Below are 20,396 nucleotides of genomic sequence, written 5' to 3'. Positions count from 1 at the left end.
AGATGCAACTACATGAAGCAATGAAAAATGGACATTGTCTGCTTAGTTGTTCCATGTGATTTAATAAGAAAATATAAACACTGAAGAAGATTTGGAAACAAGGATAAACACTACAACTGACTCAAGAATGGGAAGATGGCAGTCAATTCCTTGACTCCAGTGAATCAAATACTGGAACAGAAGGAGCATAGGTAGAAATTACAGTTGCAGCAGGTGAAGAAGAACCAGAGACACAGGATTTGATGACACCTAACACTGATACACCAGCACCAGCTGATGGTTGTAAAGAGATGCTCACAACTTCAAACAGTGTTAATAAATTGAAGTGGGTTCGAGAGGCTGTCGAGAAGCTGTCAAAGAAACCTTCAATTGCAAACAAAAAAAATGAAAGCAACGTCATGTAAAAAAATTCCAAAATCTTCAGATGGACAGAATGTAAGAATTAAAGTACCAGATGCAGACTGGGCAAAAACTGATGGAAAATCAATAATAGCAATGGTGATAAATATTCAGGACAAAAATTTTATCAAATTTGTACTAAAGCTGGCAAAGTGAAGTCACTGTACACTAGCGACCAATTAACATTGTGCAAGGAAAATTTTATGAACACTGAAAAAGTCGAAAGAGATGAAATTAGTGTATGAGAAGTGGTTGCCAAACTATCTTTTGTTCAAAATATGCAATAATTTTAAAAAACTTTCAACTAAAAAATATTTGTGCAAATCGAGTTCCATTTTATTATAAACCCCGAAACAGTCAACACTGTTGTAACAAAGATTAACATTCACAAGGTAACATTGTTTTTATAACATTTTTGTACAACTATAACATTTGTCACAAATTGTAATACAGAATGCAAGAATAGTCAATAAAAACTATTTCAATAAATGTTAAGATTATTTATTAATGAATACAGTTTTACCAGTTTACAGAGATAAATCCCAAGGTTTATCATCATCTCTTGGTAAAAGTTTGAAATCAAATATTGGAAACTGCGGATTGGAATCTCAACAATGCAAGGTAAAAGAAGATTGCTACTTACCGTTAAGGCCGAAGATGATTGTCATGTGTGCATGAGATGTGCTTGTTTGTACAAATGAAAGTGTGTGTCTGTTTATTTTTATAATGAAGACTGTGCTAATGTGCTAAGTGACTTTTACTTGTGCCTGAATGCAAGTTAACATGTTACCTTTACAGTAAGTAGCACTACATGCACATACTAAGAAATTTCGGACAATTACTACACCATGAAGGTAAATGTTAGGTTTTACAAGTAAATTCTAGGATTTATCAATCCTCTTAGTTGTACAGGAACATATATATTAAATGTTTTAGCACTTCACTGCATTTTGTGCACTGGATTTTCTGATTGTTTACTTGGAAACACATTTTCTCAGCTCACTGAGATGATTAACACACCACATATCAAAATTTATACTCACAAATAAAGTCATTCCGGCCTCAGTTCTAGCTGATGTGACTAATGGATCTTTAGGCTGAAAATTCAATTTATAGTAACACAAGAAACTGGTTTAGCCCCTATCACATGCTTATCAGATTTAGAATAATATCTCAGCAATAAATACTTCATCCTGAGAAAACATAGACAAAAACGACATCACACTTTTGTATCTGTTGACACCTACTTTATCTTCCTCTTTTTACCATTCTTCTCTCAAGTGTCATGTGCATGGAGGTTTCTTCGACAGTTTTGAACCAAAATGTTCACACATTTAAGACAACTGTCTTCTTACTCGAACTGGAAAAAGAGTTAAATAAATGCAATGGAAACAATTAGAGACTGTTACCAGTGTACTGTTGATAACAGGAATGGCTGTTGTAGCACTCCATACTGTATTGCAACCAAGTGAGATTGTTTATTCAAGCAACCCACTTCGGTCTGCTGCAGTCTGTTATTGTATCAGCCACATAGTAGGCAATAATAACCAGAATACTGGAATTAAGTGTTCTTAAAAGTCCATCCAAATTAACTCAATGGAATTTCCTGTTTGAATGTCAACATTTTAATAACAATGTGAATTACATTAATGAAATTATTTGTGTTTATGTTATTGAAATACATCAATACGAGAAATCTACCTGACTTTTGGCTGAGAAGAATATTTTCTGGCTGCAATCTACCAGAAGCAGCCAGAAGTCAGATGAGTTGGCCACACAGTGTATATGTCAGTTGGTGTGATTTGGAATTCAGACACAACCATCACAACAAGATGTTGGTAAAATATAAATCATTTAGAAACGGTTAGCTTTCATGAGCTCTATACAGGCACGACACAACTGCAATATTATTTCATGAAACTATGGAAAACCTTTTATATGAAATTTCTCCCACAGCTATATGAACACTATTATAGGCATACTGTTGTGAAGTATCTTCAAATTATACAGTGATATAGTTTATGGATGGAAACGGAAGAAGTAGTAGATGAAATGGGAAATATGGGACAGAGAATAATTTGACAATAGTGAAACACCCAAGTGAGAACAAGGGACATGTATGAAATTACTTCTTTGAGAATTATTAAGACCCTTTGGAGAACCGATCATGACAAAACAATTCTCCATAATATGCAAGATACATGAGACAGGTGAAATACCAACAGGCCTCAAGAAGAATGTGTAATTACAGTTACAAAGAAGACAGGTGCTGATAAGTGTCCATATTACTGAAGCATCAGTTTAATTAGTAATTTTTGCAAGATAATTACACGAATAATTTACAGAAAAATAAAAATAAAAAATTGCCAGAAGACAATGTTGTGAAAGATCAGTTTGGGTTCTGGAGAAATGTAGTAATGTGTGAGGCAATACTGACAATACAACCTATCTTAAGTGTTATACCTATTTAAAGGTAGGTTGAAGAAATGAAAAAGTACCTCTAGTACATTAGTAGATTTATAGAGAGCTGTTGACAATATTGCCTGGAATACACTCTGAAATTCTGAAGACTGAGATTTGCTGATTACATTGTACCAATATTTCCATCAGAGGCAGCAAAAGACTTGCAAGAGTAGTTGACGACACTGAATAACATCTTAATAAGAGGTAAAGATGAACACCAACAAAGTAAAACAAGGTCAATGGGATGTAGTTAAATTAAATCACATGATGCTGAGGAAATTCAATTAGGTAATCAGACAGTAAAACAAGAGTTTCGTTATTTGGGCAACAGAACAGCTGATAATGGCCAAAGATGAGAGGATATAAAATGCAAATAGTAAATAATAAGAATTTGTGAAAAAGATAAAATTTTTAACATAACTTAAAATTTAAGAATTAGGATGCCTTTTCTGATGATACTTATAACAGGAGAAAGATAAGCTAACCTCATACTGGGGTGCAGTGCGCAGTGTGCATACTTTCAATGGCCGAACGTGTGGCAGTGTTATGTCATTCGCAGAGGGTGCCTCAGACTTGTGTGTGTGTGTGTGTGTGTGTGTGTGTGTGTGTGTGTGTGTGTGTGTGTGTGAGAGAGAGAGAGAGAGAGAGAGAGAGAGAGAGAGAGAGAGAGAGAGAGAGCGAGCAAGCAGTGCACATGCAGGTGTGATCAGTGTCAGAGCCTGCCCGGGGCACCAGTCTAGCTAGGCTCGGCTCCCATTCTCTATGTATATTGCTACAGGTCTTGTGTACCTAAGTCGTTCCTGCTCAATGTTACTTTAATACTGTGTTCAAGTTGTTAATGCTTTCTTGGAATAAAGCCATATTCAGTCTATTGGTCGTGTTGTACTTATACCTAATTTCAACATGGGGGAACATAGCAACTGGGGTACCATAAGACTCAATACTGGGTCATCTCTTGTTCATTACTTATGTAAGTGATCCTGCAATGACTTTAAACAGATGTTCAAAAACTGTAATGTTGTTGGCGACACAATGAAACAATTCATGGATGCACACTCAAGCTTACCAGACACAGCTCAGATGATAGGTGGACAGGCCTACACCTGATTTGCAGCAGATTCGCTGTAGCAGTTCAGCAGTGCAGCTGACCAACTGAAATACCTAGGTACCTTGCAGTAGACCCGAGAAATTGAACTGCTGGCCATGTAACTGAACTGCATGGCTGAATCTCTCTGCTAAGTGCTGTGTTCTCATGTGAGCCAGTTTCGAAATCAATACTGATGAGGAGCTTCTGTTTTTTGCTGTGTTACTGGAAGTAGAAACAGGCACTTAATAGAAGTGCCGGATTCTTGCAATGCTAATGATTTGTGTAAAATAGAGACTTTTCTTTCACATTTTCAATGGGATTAAGGTAAAACTTATCAATTTAGGCAGCTGGTTTAGAATGCCTGTCTCATATTTTGGTGAGTTATGTGCTGCACTGTGGCCATTTCTAACAAAGGAAAATACACAAGTGAGTATTAGTATATCAATAGAGGAAAGATTCAAGACTATTTTGAGGTTATTAAATGTAAGGTAAGATCCTATTTATATTCAGGAAAGTTATACATTGAAAGGCATTTTGCCATAGAAAATAATAAACTTGATCTATAAAAATAAATAAATAAATAAAAAACCATGTGTGATCAACAATCAAACTACAAAAGAACACACAAAGAGTAATCTGGAAAGGAAACAGCTGCTGTTGTAGCTAGGTGGTGAATAGCTGAGTGTGCAAGGTTATAAGTGGCTGAACTGCTATGACCAACCATGATTAAGTGCAATGGCACCGCTGATCACACAGCCAAATCACTTGTTTGTAACCATGATAGGAATGTCTTGTTAAAAGAAGTCGCTGAGCTGTATGGGTTAAATGTAAGACTAAACCACTACTTTGAAAGCATACTCCTGAGACCTGATCTCACAAAGTCCTATATTATGCAGTTTTGAACACGCAAGAAAAACTTAATATTATTAGAAGTAAGCATTAACAGTCCCTCATTAAATGAAACACTGCATGAAAAATTCCTTGGATCCGACTGTCAACTTCAAACTTTTTTGCCGACAAAACCCTTTTGAAATACTAAATATTTTACGGAGACCTAAAATAATCAAAAGCTGGTTTTAGGTCCACTCTTTAATTATTATCATTTAATAAAAACCATTAAAAAATCAGTACTGCTCATGCAAACAAAGGTAACACTCAGTGCAGTGGCTAATGGGAGTGACCATAAAGGCATTTCCCATTCACAGTCTCTCCCATCAGCCACCACAGTGAGTGTCAACTTCGTCCTTGTGAAAAGCACATTAGACACTAATACTTCTACAACAATATACAAAACAACATGGAATAATACAATACACAAAAAACACTGTATTGATTCCACTGTAAATTGATCAAATTGTTTTCATTTACTGGGGGGGGGGTTTGAAGCACTTTTTTATTTTTGATCAACAGTTTAATGTCACACTTGACACAAGAGAGCTGAAGACAAATGTCAGCTTCAGTGTCCTGTCTATTGTAGAATTTTGTCTTTGTAGCTACATATGCTGTGAATACAGTTTCACATAAGTATGTTGTTAGGTACGGTAGAAGAATAGTTGGGGCCTGTGTACTAAGTTTTGGATATTCATCATGAACCCTGCATCAAGAGTCAAGTGATGTTTTGAATGATTCCATGCTTGAATCTATATCATTTCTAAAAATGAGTCACAGATATTGTTCAACATATTTTCTGTTTCTGCAAATTTGGCGCAAAAGGATTCTGAACCTATGAATTCACTTTCAGTTTTGTATTCTGCTCTTCAGGAAAATACGTCTTGCATACGTATCATGAAACCACTGGACCAGTTCTTGAAATATTTTAATTGGTAATTCCGCTGTCACACCAACTAACACATTCAGTGTTACAAAGGTTTCTCGTTCTCTCTTGCCAACAGAAACAATAAAAAAAACTATTTTTTAAAGACAGTAATTTTGTTATTAGTATTGAAAACCAATGTGTTTTCCTTTTAAAGATAGGTTTAACTCATCGGTTTTCTAAATATATCTGACAGGAAAGCTCGTCATAACAACCAAGTCACACTGCGCAAATAGTCTTTTAATTAAAATGAAAAAAAAAAGGTCACTCATAAAAGCTTGTAATTCAGCTCATAGTTCAAATTATCTAGTTAAGGTCATACCCAAGACAACTGTCTAACCTTGGAGTGGATCAGTTTGGTTTTATGTCTGCACTTTCCCACAATATTGAAGATAATTGGCACTGAGAAGGGCACGATTTCACATAATTTATTATTTTTACCATTTCTGCAAGAACCAATTTTAGATTTGGTTAAATCATCTTAAGCAGGAGTGCTCGTTTATGCAGCATACAATGGCTGTAACTACAGTTTGCTGCTTTACTTTACAGTAGCGATACTGCTCCTGCTGTTTTACCAGTCACTGCCTTGGCCCATCTGCACAAATACTGAGACAATCATTCCAAACATTTTTTAAAAAAATGTAAATTATCTTAAAAATTTCTTTTCCATTAGTGTTTGTTGGCAGTGGTGTGCTCTTAAGCAACTCGTCTTCAAGTGAATGTTTATATGAATATTGTGCTATTATCAGCAAGACAGCCAGTCCAGCAACATCAGTTGACTTATCCATTTTCAAGACGAATTTGCTATGTTGACGCAACCAACTGGTTCTTGTTTAATACAACCTGTGAGATTGTTAATTGGACACAAAACAGTGTCATTCAAAAGCGGTGCTGTAGAAAGATGCTTTGTAGATTTTTCATCGAAAATCCATGGTACTGTGTCTGATACACATCATTTTATTAAATTCTGGTATAGGTGTGCTCTGCCTGCTTATGATAACTGAGCAAATACAATGTACCTGTCGCTTTTTCATAGTTTTTTTGTCTTCTTAATACACAAACCAAAAAAAGTTTTGCTTCACCTCGGTTCCGAAACCTGTGCAGAAAATTGGAATAGAGAGCAACAGAAACGTCATTTCCACCCTTTTTATTGCTCATGAAAACCACACACTGAATGTTGTACTACCATACAGCGAGACCTTTAGAGGTGGTGGTCCAGATTGCTGTACACATCGGTACCTCTAATACTAGTAGCACATCCTCTTGCATTTATGCATGCCTGTGTTCGTTGTGGCATTATATCCGCAAGTTCATCAAGGCACTGTTAGTCCAGATTGTCCCACTCCTCAACGGCGATTCAGTGTAGATCCCTCAGAGTGGTTTGTGGGTCATGTCGTCCATAAACAGCCCTTTTCAATCTATCCCAGGCATGTTCAATAGGGTTCATGTCTGGAGAACATGCTGTCAAGTGATGTTGTTGTCCTGAAGGAAGTCACTCACAAGATGTGCACGATGGGAGCGTGAATTGTCATCAGCATGGCCATTATATGCAAGTGTAGAGCGAATATAGAGTGACCGCACACTTTCTCATACAAGATAATTTCTTTAGTGTGTAGTTTTTGATCTTAAAATTATTGCAGATTTATTAAGCTTCTTGTTACCTCATTTTCAGCTAATACATACTGAGAGAGAAAAATAACTTTTATAAAACCATGGTATTTATAAGAGTTGTTTTTCTAAAGTGTGTGAAAAGACTTAACATGCATTGTACCTTAGGTTGACGTTATTTTGGCGGAGCCCTTGCAGAAGCATTGCAGAGCCTCTACTGGTATAACAAATTAAAATGGAGTCAACACATAGGTGAATTAACAAAGAAGGTCAGCTCAGAATGTTTTGACCTTACAAGTACAGCATCTCTCACTGTAGTGAACTAAACACAACAGTGTTGGCATATTTTGCATATGTTAACTCTCTGTTCTCTTACAGAATTATCCTCTGGGCCAGTGCACCTGAATACATAAAAACTCTTTATTCAGCAGAAGTAGGCTGTAATATTATTACCAAAGATATTTGAATTCTTACACTCACTTCCCAGTATGTTCACTTGTTAATGCTTTTTGATGCCAATAGTAAAAATCGGTTTGAAATGAATGATTATTTGCACAATCACAATACACAGCATAAAAAATAATTTTCAGATAGACTTTGGCCTTTTTTATGTATAACTTGACCCATTTCACATGCCTGAAGGTTCTGATTCTTGATAGAAACTACGGAACACCCTGACAGAATGAACGAATAAAGAAACAGCTACTTTGACGAGAGCTATTGCTCCTCCTCTTACTCCATGCAACTGCTGTTTTTATCTGATGCTTCAAACACAGCATTTATGTAACTTTAGGCAGGGTGCTATCTGCTATGTACTGGCAAAGTGGCTCGTTAGTAAGAACATTAAGGATCTAATGGGAAGTGAGTTTAAGAATACCAAGATCCTTAGAAAGACCTCTTCAATACAGGCAGTTATCTACTACACACAATATCTTAATACTCACTTCTGCTGAATACATATTTAACTTGCTTGCAAATGGGGAGAGGCAAAATACAAGAGCCAGTGACTATTTTGTTATAGATCCTACTACATTCTATGACTTTGATGTAAAAACAATACTTGGCATTAATGGTCAAATATTCAGGCATCTCTGAAAGAACAGACACCGTAATTAAGGCGAGATGGCCAATGATCTCTTATGGTCAATGCACACTACATTAGTAATGTGTGGATAAATTGAGAATTTGAATGGGAGGTGTGCTAGAGTGTGCAGCTGCAATGACTGCTGTGTCCAGATGGCTTAGTGTTCAGAGCACCTACGTAGTAAGTTAGAGATCCAGCTTTGAATCCCGGTTTAGCACAGATTTTCAACTTTCCCCATCAATTTCAATCAATGCCTGCACGCAGTCTATGTCCATGATTCCTTTGTGCCTTAATATGTATAGTTATTCAACAAAATAGAAGTAAAAAAAGTGAGGTAAATGAAAGACAGTTACCAGACAATGGCCACAACAAAAATCATTACATATTGAAACAACTGGCTGCCAAATTCAAAGATTGAATCGTAGTCTTGGCGGTGCACATGGTACTTAATAATGGACAAGCAAATGTCGATTTATCTATGCTTTATCCACCACCAACAAGAACAAATTACAAAAAAAAATTTAACTGTTATGGCAAAAAATAAAATAAAGTTAGGGAGCTAAATCAATACACAGATTAAAATTATCACGACAGTCAGTTCAGCGTGTGTCGCACTCAGAAGTGAGTCAATGCAGATGTCTCTTCCCACCTTCCTGTGGGTCCTGATCCCAACTTTGATCGTGAAGAATTGCTTTGCTTCCATCTTGATACTGAAATTCAGGCCACAATCGAAATTTCACAATTACAAGCTCACTCATAGCAATTGCCATAGCCACCGACAAAGATCTTAGCCAGGCGGTTTGGTTTGTTCCTCAACAGGGATGGCCAGATAAACAGCTCGGTCAGGCTTTGGCCCCTTTCGGCACTATTTTTCCTTATGGAATTGGCTCTGTTTTTTGTAGTGTATGGCTGTTGTCCATGAAGACCACTCTCCAACAGGAGTCATTTCCGCTGTGTTATGGCGCGTGGTTCTATGCCTTCTCCAGCAGTGCCATTGGGGAGTTTCACACAGTAAACTATTAGCTAGGAGACATGTTTTTTTGGCCAGGGATTGGTTACAAAATTGTCTGTTTCATTGCGGCTTGTAAGCTGTGTGCCTGAAAACATGCACCTCTCACGGCATCAATGTCCTCCTGCCTGCTCCACGCCAGCCATGGGAATTCATTCATGTAGACTTTGTATGTCCCTTCTTGAATTCCTATTGGCTCTTGATTGTGGATGCATTTTCTCAGTTTCCTTTTATTCTCTTGTGTGTGCTGACATTGGCTGAGGTCACTGTACGCTTTCAAAGGTTGTATCTATTGAGAGACTGTCTTGTACCTTAGTTTCCGATAATGGGCCGCAATTCGTTTCTCACACCTTTCAAATGTTTTGTTACTATCACAGCATTTGTCATGTAATGGATCTGCCATTCCACCAGCAATCAAATGAAGAGAGAGGATGACCAGTTCAAGTCCCAAATGAAAAAGTTTGTTGTGGATTCTTGGCAGACGACTCTCTGTTTTCTGAGCACCTATCCCTTCACACCTAAGGGAGGAAGGGATTCTGGTCGATTTGCTTCACAGCCGGCAGCCACGCACACTCCTCCACCTTCTGCAGCCTGTGCCGCACCTGCTGTTGTCGCGTTTGTCTGGATGCTTCGCACCGGTATCACTGGTGTGGGCCTCAGGGTTTGGGTGCCAGCCCAAGTGGATACTGTCCATTGTTCAGTGCCAGGGACAGCGTCTTAGTGACATCTGTACATCCGATGAGCTGGTGGCAAGCCTCTTTGATCAGTTGTGCCCCTGCCCATTGCCGGAAGCTACTGGTACGCAGGTGCAGCCCCTGTATCTGCAGCCCCTCTATCTCAACCCGTCATCACCTGCTGTAGATGCGGCCCCCCCTCCCATTTGCTGCCTTCTCTGCGTACAGCGCCCTCGGATTCCAGCTTCCTGGTGCCAGGCACGGTCCATTTCACACGTCGGGTCCATTGCCAGACCTTGCTGTTCTGGCCAGACCACGTCCACAGACCCTCTAACCATCACCACCTCAACCATCATTACTGGTGGGTCCAGCCCTGTCTACTCCACACTGGGACCTACCTGCTGCTCATATGATGCAGAGGTGGTGATGGCACCATCCTCCTCAGTTCTGTCGTTGGGCGCCACGCAGGCCCACTGGCCTAGGGCGTGCTCACATCTCCGCATGCTCTGGTTCTATGCTCCAGTGCATGACTGGCACATTATCCCACTACCGCCAGTGGAACCGGCTGCCACCACTTCAGATCTGATGGATGTGTGTCTAATTGGGCCGCTGGCATCTCCTGGGTGCCATATTTGCATGAGGGAGAGGTGTGCTGTATCTTGCTACTAGTGCATGTGAGTGAGTGTGAGTGTGCTGAGCATAGTGTCACTGCTTGTGTATTTACATCAACCAGCATACCAGTGCAGGCCGCCTGTTGGCAATGAACACATGGCACAGGCTCCGCTGTGGTGTCTACCTGTGGGTTTGTGGGGGTTTAAGGAACCAGACTAAAAAGACCATCGGTTGCATCTATCTGTGACACGTGCCCATATATGCTTGGAGCAGGACTAACTCATTCTCGTTAAGCCTTTTAGTTAGTACTGCTCACATCATTTGTTCTGTGTATCACTATTGTTGCATCTTCTGTATGAGTCTTTTGTACTGTTATCTGTGGAGTCACAAGAGGCTTATTTACATTATTGTTCAGAGGTTATTTCATCTATGTGGAAGAAGTTCCAATGGGAAGCCCTTACACATCCTACATGTAGTCAAGATTTCTTCCCATGCGACTTCCATGCTTTTGGAACCCGGAAGAAACACTTTTGTGGCTGCTGATTTGCTTTGGACGAAAGGTGCCCTTCTTTGCACAATCATGGTTCTGTAGGCAACTTGGGACATTTGGCAGTGATCATCTTGCATAGGATAAATGTTATGGTTATTACTTTCAATATAATAAATGTTTTACTTACTTTTTTCCAGGTGTCTTATTTTGAGTACCATAGTCACATATGACATTTCTTTTATATACAGGTGCATTATTAATCCATATCTATCACATACAACTCATTACAATAAAAGAAATTATTCTATGGAATAAGAGGAGTGTCAAGGAAAACTTTTTCAGTTTGTTTTCAAATTTTACTTTGCTGTCTGTCATATATTCTGTATCACTGGGCAAGTGATAAGAACTTTGGTCACAGCATTGTGCACCTGTTTTCATGCTAAGGAGAGCCTTCCTGTGGAATAATGAATGTCAGTTTTTCTTCTGGTATTGTAATTATGTACATCATTGTTACTTTTGATCTGCAGTGGATTTTTTACAACAAACTTCATGATGGAGTAAAAATACAGTGAAGCAATAGTCAAAACACCCCAACACCTACAAGATGATTGTGATGAGCATCACATGTTATTCTTAAAACATGTTTTTGAGCAATGAGGACTTTCTTTCTTAAAGATGTGTTACCACAAAACATTATTCCATATCACATTACTTAATGAAAATATCTAAACTTACAAATTTGTCTCTCCCAAAAATCTGCAATGATTCTATGTGCAAATGTGCCTGAACTTAGTTGTTTTAGGAGTTCAAAATGTGTTTTCTCCACTTCAAACTGTCACCAGTATGGAAAAGTTTGTAGTTTGCACGCCATGTGTTACTTGTACCATCATTGGTGTAGTACCTCTAGATGTACAGAAATCAAAATGTTGTGCCTTTTTTGGGACTGACAGTGAGAGTACTAGTGTCATTTCTACAACAAACTATTTCTGATTGTTGTATATCAGAAGGAAGATCGTTTACATACATGGTAAGTTGTGTGTGTATTTGTGATCTATTTCCAATGAAGGCCTTTTTGGCTGAAAACTTACTTAATGACAGTCTTTTTATTGTGTCTATCTGCGACTCAACATCTCCACCAAATGGCAAGTAGCAACTATCCTTTTCTTGATCCCATAACTACTATTTTCTGCATTCTTTTTCTTTGATATGACATTGTTTGTTGGTTGCCTGTAAAATCAGTTGCATAAAACCTCAATTTATCTACAATATTACTGTAATACACAGAGGTAAATGCCATAGATAAGCCACAGAAAATACCAATCGGTGTTACCTGGTTATTTAATGTTTGTAGGATACAGTGAGTGAATGTGTAAATGATTTTCTCAGCAGCGCAAATCTTCTGAAATCCAAACTGTGATTTACTGAAATGTTATTGTTGCTCAGGAGGGGTATTATTCAAGAAAACATCACCTCATGAAATTTTGAAAAACATCAGTAGTGAAACATGTTGGTACCATAGTTATTGACATCTCTCCAACCACTTTCGTTATAGAGAGGTTTAGCAATGGCATATTTCAATCTCTGTGGGGGTGTGGGGGGGGGGGGGGGGGTAGGGGATTGCCTTGAGATGTCTGTGACTTCTTGCATTTGATACAGTTATATCTGAAAGAAGCTGCATAAAGTTTCAGTCAGATCTTGATACGATTTCAACTTGGTGCAAAGATTGGTAACTTGCTTTAGATGTTCAGAAGTGTAAAACTGTGCACTTAACAAAATGAAAAACATAGTATCCTATGACTATAATATCAATGAGTCACAGCTGGAATCAGCCAACTCATACACATGCCTGAGTGTAACACTTTGTAGGGATACGAAATGAAATAATCACATAGACTCAATCACAGTAAATCAGGTGGTAGACTTTGGTTTATTGGTAGAATAGTGAGTAAATGCAATCAGTGTACAAAGGAGATTGCTTAAAAATCACTCAGACGACCCATTCTAGAGTATTGCTAAAATGTGTAAGACTTGTACCAAACAGGATCATAATTGCGACCTCTCATTATATTATGGAACAGTCAGTTACACAAATACAGCACACTTTCATAGTGGAAAATATAGCAATATACTGATCATTTACACACACACACACACACACACACACACACACACACACACACACACACACACACACAAAACTACTATCTCTCAGAACACTACCGCACAAATGCTGAAAATGTCATTTAAAAAACTGTCATCAGCTGGTGGGTGAATGACTTGAATATTATACATTTCAGGTCACCATCATAAGATATCAGATATTTCAAGTTGTACGGAAGAACTGAAGTGATATGTTACATACATAACTGTCAGACCCCCATGCTTAATGAACAAGAAAAATAACAGAAGGCTGAAGGTCTGTAACCAACTAAAATTGAAGTTAGTGTGGTACAAAAACATAGCAAAAACCACTTCTTGAAGAACACACGAGCAAGAACAATATTTGCAGGCTGAAACTGTCACAGTAAATTTGAGTGTGGAACTCTCCCATCACTAAGTACACCTCTATCAAAGCCTGTGTGAGATGTGTACAATTTAATATCCCATGAGGATGACCAAATGTTAAGATCCCAAATGCACACACAAAAGTTGAACACAGCATAGTGCCAATGAATAATAAGAGAAATACACTGCTGGGAAAAAAACCTGGAAAGTTGACGTTTATTTTAATCCAATGATGGTATATGCGACCTGGGAGATAGTAAACAGTTTCAATGTCATTTGTCCACAGATAGCGTAGCGCCATGGCTACCTGTGTGCCATCTTCAACAGCGAATGCTCACGGCCAAAAGGCTTAGTGTGGTGAAAATTTCTGAAGCAAGAATGCAACATGCCATGGAGATACACTCGTGCTTCCTACAGCTAACTACGCCAGTTTGAAAGGGGTCAAACTGTGGCCTTCTGAGTTGCAGGATGGTCCTTTCAGAGAATTGCCACACAAGTTAGACACACTGTGTCGGTTGTGCAATGATGCACATGATCAGTGGTCACGTGAACATTCCCAAACTTGTAGAGCAGGTTCTGGAGGTCCACACAGCACAGACACCTGCCACGATCATCATATTATAAGGGCATCACTGGCAGAATGTACAGCTAAAATAAGACCGCTTCCGAGTCCAAATGTGTCAACATAAGCTGTTGTGAACAAGTTATTAGCAGTGAGACTAAAGGCACACATACCTCTAGCCTGCCTTCCGCTCACATTACAGCATAGACTTGCACTGGTTGACTGGTGCTGTCAAAAGATCAGTTGGAAGATGGAATGGCACACCATACTCTGCCTACCTGCAAGTGATGGTTGTCTGTGCGTACGACACTGACCTGGTGAGAACTGTCATACAGGGTGCATTCGTTCAGGACAATGGCCCCACCACAGGCATTATGGTCTGAGGTGCAATAAGCTGCAACTCTCATTCACCTTTTGTTTTTCTGGAGGGAATGCTAACCAGTGCTCAATATGTGCAGAATGTTATGTGTTGTTCCAACAGGAAAATGCTCGCCCCCACACTGCCTGTGAACCTCGGCGTGCTCTACAATACGTGCAGCAACATACCTGGCCATCATGATCTCCGGACTTTGCTCCAATCTTGCACTTGTGGATATGATGGGATGAGAAGTGACTCGTCAACCAACAACTCTTACAGAACTACGTGAAGAGGTCAAGCAGGCATAGCTAGACGCATTCCACGACAGTATTTGCCATCTGTAGCATCAACTGGAAGCCAGAGTCAGTGCTAAATTGTCGCCAATGAAGTCAACACAACAAACTAATATGGATGTTTCAGCAAGGGTCGATACCTTGCACTTCAAAACTTTTTGTGCTATTTATTTGTAAATCTAATCACTTCATGTACTCCATATGAACTGTCACAATAGTAAATCTTGACTGAACTGGAAACCTCTAAAATGATGTACAATTTTTTTCCAGCAGTGTATTAAAGAGTCCAGTTGCTGGTCACAGCATCAGGGGCCGCATCTCTATGGTGTAGAGGCCAAGCTGGTAGCTTATGGACGAGAAGGCAGACGTGAATGGCGATGTCATCATGGTGGAGGGTCCAGAGTGAGACACAATCGGCACCTGGTCCAAAAAGCTCACTTGGATTGAACTGGCTTATTGTGACCTGAGCGTTAATCTAAACACTGCCTGTGCTCCAGGATAATGCTGGTACTATTTCCAATCACGTGGCCTGTGGAAGAGAAAAGCTCTGTGGGGCCAGTGACCTAAGTTAGTGCTCGGGTTGCTGCCCGGTGACAAAGCGGAGCACAGCCCTTTTGTGTGTATCATCCAGAGAGATGTTTGTTACCCACATAGCCCGTCTGTATTGTTGAATGCTGGCTGAGTACACTCAAGGCCTTGACACAGAAGGTATAAAGCAAATTTAAAACTTCTACCTTCAAGTGACAGTAAAGAAAACATTTTTGAAACTTTCATGACTTCCTTTGCAAATGATACATACCTAAAAATCATATCAAATATAGTGTTTTCTAATATTTGGAAGAATATCTGCCCAGAAATAGTTGCCATGAAGCCCAAATCAGATCTCTGTGCATTCTGCAAGAGGCATTTCACATTTGGAATGGCAATGGCTTTAGTGCCTGTAAAAACTATATTGGAAACTATTGGAAAAAAAGGGATTTCATCTACAACATGCTGCAAAAGAAAGGGAGTTTTTACAAGGGAACTATCAAACAAGACTAAGGAAAATTATGAAGGCAGTAATAAAGCCTGAGTCACTACAGTTTCAATGTGGCCCAACAGGTTCACATACCCATGCCTAGACCTATTTATATTCTGGTCCCACTCAGAACTGGAATATTCAGGGCTATGTGTGAGACTGAACAAACAAGCACTATAAACTCCCAGGAAGTGTGGGAACAACAAAAGGATCCAACACGGTCAGTAGTCTTTTTCCACATTTATTTGGTAAACTGCAGTCATGGAGAAGACGATGTTTGTTGAAGCTGACTGCTGACAGTTGTGCAGGACATAACAATAACAATATTACATCATTATATTCCATTTTGAGAATCTGTAGTAAATAAGAAAATTGTTAACGCTAGTAGGCCATATGAAATGTGCGCACAACTGGGCAGCTGGACTTTATAGAAAAGAATTCACTGAATGCATTGAGAAATCTACACCTACAACCTTGTCAACTGTGCTATTGTTGCCGGAAATAAAAAAGGTGGAGTTGCTGTTAATACTTATGAGTGGTTAAATTTCTTATAGCAATGTTAACAAAATACCTCACATAGCTATAATTTAAACACTTTGAATTGAACATTAGTTACGAATGTATTGTATGTTGCAAAATGACATTGACGGAAATGAATTTGTGCAACTCCCATCTTTCCTGAAGACAATGGGACCCATTGAGTTCTCTGATGCAGTAATTCTAGCAGAAATGACAAGACAATGAAAAGGTTATCTTTTTAAAAAATCAGGACGTACTGTTAAGAAGAATACAAAGACATGCTAAGTCCTGAAGTAGAACCAGAACCTAAACCAGAATGCCAAGTCAGTGGCAATGAAGATCCTGACAAGAAACCTGAGCAACAAGATACTCCAGAACCAACAAAGAAGAGGGGAAAACACGGTTTGAAGATGATTTTGAATACCTTCAGTCACAAGTTTTTTAAAATCAAATCTTTCGGCTACTACAAAAAATGGGATCTCTGTAATTCGTTTTTGGGGGTTTGTGAATTCAAAATTATTTGTGGTTCTCGGTTCATTAATGCCCCCAAAAATCAAAATTTGGACTAATAGATGGCAACATACAGTAAATATACAAATATTTTTGGGAAAACTAGAAAAAGCACCACATGGTTCATTAACTGTTCTCAATTTGGCGCTAATTTATTTGGTTTTACTGTAATGTGCAATAGGTCTGCTATACCAAGAACAAATGCAATTTATGGAACATAGTACTTTACAGATACAATGAAGTACAGGTTGTGTGTAGCACTGAACACATTGACTGCACAACAATACCAGTTATAGAATAGGCTGAGCACACGTTTGCGATCACCTAAATAATATTGTTTCTTTGGAGGCCACCACAGCGTGCCACAGAGCTGACACAGGTGGCCTCTATAAGTGGGCCTGTGAACTGTTTTTTAAATATGTCCAATGGTAACAAGGTGAAACTTTAAAACACATCAAATGATCCATCTTTTACAGAAGTTGTGCCACAAACATCTTCCTTCCCCCATTTAATTCAGCACCTCAGCAGAGGTGGAGACCCAGGTTCGATTCCTGGCTTCGGTACAAATTTTCACTCCCCGTTTCTTGTCTAATTACATAAAATTTTAATTTATATTTGACTGTAACAAATTTCTGTTTTTCAGATTTACCAGTTTACCCATCTAATCTTCAGCATTTTTTGTAGCACAATATTTCAAAACCTTCAATTTTCTTCCTGTCTCAACTGCTTATAATTCATGTCTCACATCTGTACAAGGCTAAACTCCATAAAAATACTTTCATATGAAAATGAAATGAAATGTTGTGTGGCTATGACCTCCCATCGGGTAGACTGATTGCCTGGTGGAATCCTTTTACTTTAAACCCACTTTGGCGACTTGTGTATTGATGAGGACGATATGACGATGAAGACAACACAACACCCAGTTCCCAAGCAGAGAAAATCTCTGACCCAGCCAGGAACTGAACCCAGACCCCTCACATGCATTCTGCCATGCTGACCACACAGCTATGGAAACAGACACTTCCAGACAAGACTTCCTACTATTTAAATTGATACAAATTAAATTTCATTTGTATAAGTACCTGCACTTTCGTTTGAGGCTGAATCCCCCATTTACATTTGACGATAAGGTATTAATCCAGAACAAGCAGAGCCTCAGCAATTCTGTTTGTGTGTAAGGGGGAATTTAAAGTAGACTGGGGAAGCAGTGAGAATTTGGATTGAGGAGGGAGTGTGCTAGGGTAATCTGTGCAGTTGTGCTAACCACTGTGTCAAAGTGGCTTAGGACTAACGCACCTCCCTAGTAAGCAGGAGACATGGGTTTGTCTTGGTACAAATTTTCACTTGGTGTTTCATTCTATCTATATAATATCATTTTGTATGAGACCAGTCAAGTATCTGAAATTGTGTCATTTCATTTGTATAAGTACCTGTACCTGTGTTTCAGGCTGAATCCCACATTTACTTTTGATGCTGAGGTGCTATTTCAGAACATGGACAGCCTCAGCAATTCTTTTTATGTGTAAGAGTGAATTTAAAGTAGGCTGGGGTGGCTGTAAGAATTTAGATCAAGGAGGGAGGCATGCCAGGGTAATCCGTGCAGTTGTGTTAATTGCTGTACCAAGATGGCTTAGTAGATAATGCACCTGCCTAGTAAGCTGGAGACCCAGGTTCGATTCCTGGCTTCGGTACAAATTTTCACTCCCTGTTTCTTGTCTATATACATAAAATTTTAATTTATATTTGACTTTTACACATTCCTCTTTTTCAGAATTACGAGTCTGCATTTTACATCATCTCTACTTCTATCATCATCAATATTTTTGCTGAGCAAATAGCAAAACTCATCTACTACATTCAGTTCTTCATTTTCTTCTTTATTTCCTCAGCATCATCTGATTTAATCGGACTGAATTCCATTACCATTATTTTATTTTTATTGATGTTCATCTTATAATCTCTTTTTAATATAGTATCCATCATGCTCTTCAAAGTCCTTCATCATGTCTGGCAGAATTATAGTGTCATAAAAAACCCTACCACTACCTCTACAGTTTCCTTTTCATGTCCTTGTTTAACTGCAGTCTGGTTTATGAAAACATTATAGACAACATCTGCTCCCTGCATTTTATCCCTGCTACCTTTAGAATTTCAAAGAGAGTATTCCAGTCATCACTGTCTAAATCTTCAAATGCTGTAAGTATAAGTTTGCCTTTCTTCAGCCGGTTGTCAAAGAAAAGTCATGGAGTCAGTAATGCCTCAGTTGACCCTACATTTCTCAAGAATCCAAACTGATCTTGCCTGAGATTCCATCTGCTGGTCTTTCCATTCTTTTATAATAACTACCTTATCACCTGGTGTTTTGCTTGCATAGAGATTGGTCTGCACAGATCTTTTTTGTATTTCTTTAATGGAATTTTTATGTTCACAAATTGAAACACCTTCTAAACTTTTCATGCTAATTAAGGCCATAGAAACATGGTCTTTTCTGAATGTGCTTTTGACCAAAACGCTATTCTGGTAGCTAGAATCCAAGGTTTCTGTTAATCATTGCTTCTGCGTTCTTGTGGTGATATTTCCATAGAAATTTTCTGAGGATATTTCCATAGAAATTTTGTAGCCCAATACATATTTCCTTTATTTAACCGAGACGTGAAACATCAGTTTTCATACATTTAACTCTTTAAGTTTTTTTTTTAACATAACAAAATGTTTTCTGAAAATTTATCATTCCCTATTTCACTCATGTACAGGTAATGAAACAATTCACAAAACTTTTCATACCCTGTATCACTCCCTTAGGTGTTGAATTTCCAAAATTACTTAACACGTATCTAACCAAGTAGTCTAATGCCAATTTTCATAGGTGTAGCCTTAGAAATGCTTTAGTAGTTCTTTAAGAATGATTTACTTACAAAAACTTTCAACCACCTTTTTACATCTTAGTGGCTTAATTTCAAAAAATGCTAAACCTGGTATTTTTTATTTCTGACTGAGAAACCAGATACCAATTTTCATATTTCTAATTTCAAAATTGCCTTAATGACGACATATTTTCAAATATCATTCATACCTTATTTCACCCCTTCAGGGATGGAATCCTTTCGTAAAAGGCACCTACAGTATAAGATCCACACCCTCCCCAATTTCAAGTTTCTGTCCTTAGCAGTTTGGGCTGGGCAATGATGAGTCAGTTAATCAGTCTGGTCCTATTCCACCCCGTTAGGGGTTGAATTTCCAAAAACAGCGTAATGTGTATTCTTTTATTTCTAACAGAGCAGCTTAAAAAATGCTTGCATAATGAAATATTTCCATAAAAATTTTCAACCCCGATTTCACCTCGGGGACTGAGTTTCCAAAAGTGTTTCTTTTATTTCTGACTGAGAAAC

Source organism: Schistocerca gregaria, chromosome 2, assembly GCF_023897955.1.
Source record: "Schistocerca gregaria isolate iqSchGreg1 chromosome 2, iqSchGreg1.2, whole genome shotgun sequence".
Lineage (NCBI taxonomy): Eukaryota > Metazoa > Arthropoda > Insecta > Orthoptera > Acrididae > Schistocerca > Schistocerca gregaria.
Note: the sequence above shows the minus strand (reverse complement) of the source record.